Source organism: Thamnophis elegans, chromosome Z (genome assembly GCF_009769535.1).
Source record: "Thamnophis elegans isolate rThaEle1 chromosome Z, rThaEle1.pri, whole genome shotgun sequence".
In the NCBI taxonomy this organism is placed as follows: Eukaryota; Metazoa; Chordata; class Lepidosauria; order Squamata; family Colubridae; genus Thamnophis; species Thamnophis elegans.
The window spans coordinates 88,602,802-88,608,651 of record NC_045558.1 but is presented as its reverse complement, the minus strand read 5'-3'; positions in this window follow the sequence as shown (position 1 = coordinate 88,608,651).

Genomic DNA, 5,850 nt, shown 5'->3' with positions numbered 1-5,850 from the left:
GTTAAATGGTGTTTTTAATACAAGTGTAATTTCTTGTGCCAAATGCTGTTATCCTTCTTTGCTTTAATCTGAGTATGTATCATCCTTTTTTCTTGTGGTGGTACAGCTAAGGTGACCAGATTTTCAGATTGGTAAAGAGGGACCCATTGACCGGTGGGGGTGGGGGGGTTGATTAAATTTTTTATATTTTGTCACAAAAGACGATTACATGACCCCAGAACACTGAAACCCAACATAAATATGAATCTGTTGCCAAACATCAACATTTTGATCACGTGACCATGAGGATTCTGCAACGGTAGCTAAGTGTGAAAAATGGTCGCTAAGTGTGAAAAATGGTCATCAGTCACTTTTTTCAATGCCATTGTAACTTTGGTCACTAAATGAACTGTTTGAAAGCTAAGGCTAGCTTGCATTATAATGCCTTATGCTAGCTTACATTTTCAAGAGAGAGAAGCTAAACTCCTAAACACACAAGGAATTTGTCTTTGGTGAATATGCTCTCAGTGTACATAAAGAAAAATAAAATAGAATACATTCATCAAGAATCATAAGCTACAACACTTAGTGATAGTCATTAAAGCCTGGAGGATTGTTCCCTCTATGCTTCTTTAAAGCAGTATATGTTAGAATAGAATAACAGAGTTGGAAGGCACCTTGGAGATCTTCTAGTCTAACCCCCTCCTTAGGAAGGAAACCCTACGCCATTTCAGACAAATGGTTATCCAACATCTTTTTAAAAACTTCCAGTGTTCCATTCACAACTTCTCTCCTTGATTAGTTTCCACCCAGTGCTTCTTGTTCTACCCTCAGATGCCTTGGAAAATAGTTTGACTCCCTCTTCTTTGTAGCAACCCCTGAGATATTGGAACACTGCTATCATGTCTCTCCTAGTCCTTCTTTTCATTAAACTAGATATACCTAGTTCCAGAAACAGTTCCTCATATGTTTTGGCCTCCAGTCCCCTAATCATCTTTGTTGATCTTCTGACTTGTTACTGTTTTTCTCCTTTATGACCACTGCACCATCCTCATGACCACATGATCAAAATTTGCTTGGCACCTGGCATGTGTTCATGATAGTTGCAGTATCCAGGATTATGCAATCACCATTTGTCACTTTCCCAGCTGGTTTCCAACAAGCAAAGTGACCAGGAAAAGCCAAACTTGCTTAATGACTGCGTGGTTCATTTAACAACTGCAGTGACTCACTTAGCAACTGTGGAAAGAAAGGTAATGAAATGAGGAACCATCTTGCTTCGCAATGGAAATTTTAGGGTCAATTGTGGTTGTAAATTGAGGTCTAGCCGTACAGTATATGGAAAAAATCCCAGTCCCTTAAAATTGAAGTGTGCTTGCCTTGCATTCTAAACAACAAAATATCCAACCATTATTTCTTAAATATTTTAAGCAAATGTTGTACAAAATCTCCCAATGCAATAAGCTTAACACTGTATCCTGAAGTGTTGGAATATAAAAACTGTCTCGTTCACATAGTATGTGAAAATAGCAATGAATTTAAATGTATGACTTTAAAACTAAGTTTGGAGCTATTGTTTATTTGCCAATGTTGCACTCTATTTTATACAAATGCTTCTGTATCAGAAAACACCCATGTTCTTCTATTCCAGACACCTGTAATGACCCCAAAGGACAGCTATTTGTCTATGACCTTCTATAACAAATTCATGGCTTTATACAGAGATACAGTAATATCAACACCCAACTCTGCTCACTGGGTAGTTTCAGATAACTGCTATTTGAGGAGAAGTTTTAGAAGTTACTTGCAATCTTGTGGCGAGTTTGCTGTTTAATCTGCTAGTTTTGCAAAAGGAGAAACTACACAGCCGTAAAAATAATTCCTGTTGCTCAATGCAGCTGTGCTGAGCTGCTCTCCTGGCACGATTTGGAAGATATTTGGTCACAGTAGATTAAATATGGATAAGAGAGCCAGTTTACCTAGTAGTGGTTCAGGCACCAGACAAGAAATCAGGAGTTTCTAGTCCCATTTTAGGCATGGAAACCTGCTTGGATGAAATGAGGCCACTGTCACTCTTTTTTCCCCCTTCTTTCCTTCCTTCCTTCTTTCCTTCCCACTTTCTTTCCTTTCCTTCCTTCCCTAACTTTCTTCCCCCCCTCCCTTTCTCTGTTGTGGGGAGTCGGAAGGAGTATTAGATCTGCTTACCGCCTTAAAAGTGGGATTTTTAAAAAATGGCTTTAAAATGGCTTTCGCTGCTTCAAATGAGGTGCTCCATTTGGGAGGGGGATGCAGGAGGTCCAAATAAGAGGCGGGCTCAGCACCTGCTGGGATGGAGCAAGCAGAAGGAAAGGCAAGAGGGGGGGGGGTAAGGTGACCAGATTTTCAGATTAGTAAAGAGGGACACCTTTGAATGGGGGGGGAGGGGCTTGATTAAAAATTTTATACCAAGCAACAAAAATTTTCATACAACGCAAAAATAGTATTGTAATTTTTTTTATTTCAACATAACTACAATTTACAAACATCAAAATTTTGATCACGTGACCATGAGGATGCTGCAATGGTCACTAAGTGTGAAAATGGTCGCTAAGTGTGAAAAATGATAATCAGTCACTTTTTTCAATGCCATTGTAACTTTGGTCACTATACCACCTTTCTTGCCACAGTTCTTAAGTGAATAACTGCAGCTGATAAGGTAGTAACATAAGTGAATCTGGTTTCCCCATTTGACTTTGTCAAAAGGTCACAAAAAGCAATTACATGACCCAAAGACACTGAAACTATCATAAATAAGAATCTGTTGCCAAACATCAAAATTTTGATCGCATGACCATGAGGATGCTGCAACGGTCGCTAAGTGTGAAAATGGTTGCTAAGTGTGAAAATGGTCACTAAGTGTGAAAATGGTCATCAGTCTTTTTTCAATGCCATTGTAACTTTGGTCACTATACCACCTTTCTTGCCACAGTTCTTAAGTGAATAACTGCAGCTGGTATTTTGTATTTTGTATAGAATCTTTTTTTAAATAGTCTAAGACAATTTAAAAAAAAGAATCCACACAGAATAAAACTATTTTAAAAAATCCTATGCACAATAAATAAAATATTATTTTAAAATACATTAAAAAAATAAAAGAATAAAACCCAGCTCACTTACCAGCAGGCACCAGTGAGCACTACAAGTCAATCCAGGATGATGTAGCTGTTAATACAAAGAATTGAGCAAATTAAAATGGTGAAATTAGTCAGGGAAATATTTTTCAAAGAAACTTTGCCACCATTTTTTCCACACGAGCCGACCTCCAACCTCCGTGCCCCTCCCCTCTGAAAAATCCAGGAAGGAACACTTGCTACCTCTCTAGCCAAGTATTTCCTGGAGCTCTATGGTACTGGGTCATCTTTTCTTATAAAAGTGAGTAAAAGGGGCGGGGGGGTCCGTTTTCTTGCTTTAAAGTTTTAATATCTTCAATGAAAGTACTGAGACAGAGAGAGAGAGGTTAGACAGAGTGTCTTTTGTCTTGCCCCGGTTAAGATTTCTTAAGCAAAACCACTGGGCTTTCAACATGAAGCCAGAAAATCGGGACTTTTTAAAAACGCCCCGGGACACGGGACAAATTGTTATAAATCGTGACTGTCCCGCTGAAATCAGGATGTCTGGTCACCTTAGTACAGTGATGGCGAACCTATGACACGCGTGTCAGTGCTGACACGCGTAGCCATTTCGGGTGACACGCACATGCTCCCCAAACTTGTTTCAGTGGCAGCTCTCACCCTGGGTGGTAGCGTCACGCAGGCTGTGGAAGGAGGAGGAGGAGGAGGAGGAGGAGGGAACCAACCAAAGAGAGGCTTTTACCGGGTCTGCGCCCCACAGCCAGGATCGTCCTTGCGCCTCAAGCCGCGTTTCTTCCTGCAAAGCCCTTCGGGCATCCCGAGAGTTCCGCTTGACGCCAGAAGGGCTTTGCAGGAAGAAACGCGGCTTGAGGCGCCAGGACGGTCCTGGCTGTGGGGCGCAGACTCGGTAAAAGCTCTCTTTGGTTCCCTCCTCCTCCCCCTCCTTCCACAGCCTGCGTGACGCTGCCGCCCAGGCTGAGAGCTGCCGCTGCCGCACAACTGAGGGAGGGAGAGGGAAAGCAGAGGTAGCCTCAAATTCCACCGTTGGGACAGGGGAAAGGGCTTGTCCCTCAAGAGTGGGGGGGATAGAGGTGGGAAGAAGGGGCCCGGCCTGTCCCCAGCACCCCCCACAGATGGATTACGGATCGAACGCTTCTCTCTCTGCAGCCTTTTTCTGCAAGTCCCAGCTACTCAGCGGGGCGTCATCATTTCCGGGGGGTTGCAGTTTTCCAGCTCAGATATCAGGATCCGCCGGGATTAAGTGGGAGAAAACGCCGCTGGCCGAGCGGAACAAACACATCCAAAGGTTAATCTTATTTTACGAAAACACAACTTCCAAAAGTCGATCGTGGCCTCCGTCAAGAAGCTCTTCCCCCACCCCCCACCCATTCTGGGGTCTTGGTGTCCCTCGGCTAAGATCCACCCCGGAAAGCAGAACGGGGGCAGCCCTCCTGTAATTCTGGCTGGGTTAAAGAGCAGGGATGGAGGAGCCATATCACACCTTCATTCAAAGGGTGGGGAGGGGGAGGCCCGATAAAGTCCCTCCCTTGGGGTGTCTGAAGTCCCAGCTGAAGCAGCCGAAGGAAAAAGGATAAGCATCCCTCGCTGCCCAATGGCGCTTGGGGTAACCCCGCTGGGCAGAGCCAGTCGAGGCTCATCCTGCAAATGAGGGTTTCCTTTGGGGAGGGCCAGGTGGTTTCAAGCACCCCAAACAGCCAATCTCTCTCTCTCCGTCCCCCTTCCTTTGCTCCTGGGGCTGCAGAACTTTCCATGGGCTCAACAGTAATTGAGTAAAATTCTAAGCCACTGCAGTAGCTGCTTTTTGGTTTTATTTTTTTTAATATTTATCAGTCTCTCTTTTAGTTGAAGAGTTGAAGTCCACAAGGCTTAAAGCTGTCAGGTTTGAAGACCCCTGGGGTTTTTTCCTAAAGGGTTAGGGGTGCAAGGTTCTTGTAACTTGACAGCTTTAAGACTTGCACGCTTCAATGCCAGAGTTTCTGAGCCAACATTTTGGTTGCTAAGCAGGACCGTTGGTAAGTGATACTGATAATAATATCAAGGGCAACATACGAAATCGACTGATGAACAAAGAAGTTACTAAGCAGATATGTTAAATAATTTGTTTTTGGTTTATTAAATACAATTATATTGCAATTATATATTTTTGTAGTTTAAACTATAAATTGCGCAAAATTATGTTTTTGTCGAAGTGACACACAACGCGAGTTATGCTCGATTTTTTGCCGATTTTTGACACACCACGCCAAAAAGGTTGCCCATCACTGCCTTAGTATATGCCCATGTTTAGGAAAAAACAGCCATAGCTATAAGAGATAATTGGTATCCTCAGCAAACTACAGAAGCAGTATATGAAGAGAATATCCAAATTTTGCAGTCATCAAGGGCAACATCTGCAGTGGCTTTTTTCAATGGAAGAAGAAAAGTAAGCATTTCTGTGGAATGCAAGACGTTTAATATTTATATGGCTGCCCATTTTAATCAAAATTCTGGATAGTAATAACAATAAAATTAATAAACCATAAAATGAAATTGTTAAATCATAACATTAAAACAAAAACCAGGATCCACAGTCATTCCTTTAGGATGTTTCGCCACCAGTTTCAGATATTCTTTTTCTATCCTGCACCTGGGTTTGCCGAATCTTTTGGGGAGAGAGTGTTGCATTAGGTAGGGATAGCCACAGAAAAAGGCACACCTCCGAGTTCCCACCAGATGCCAAGACTTCAGGAAAGGACCCGGA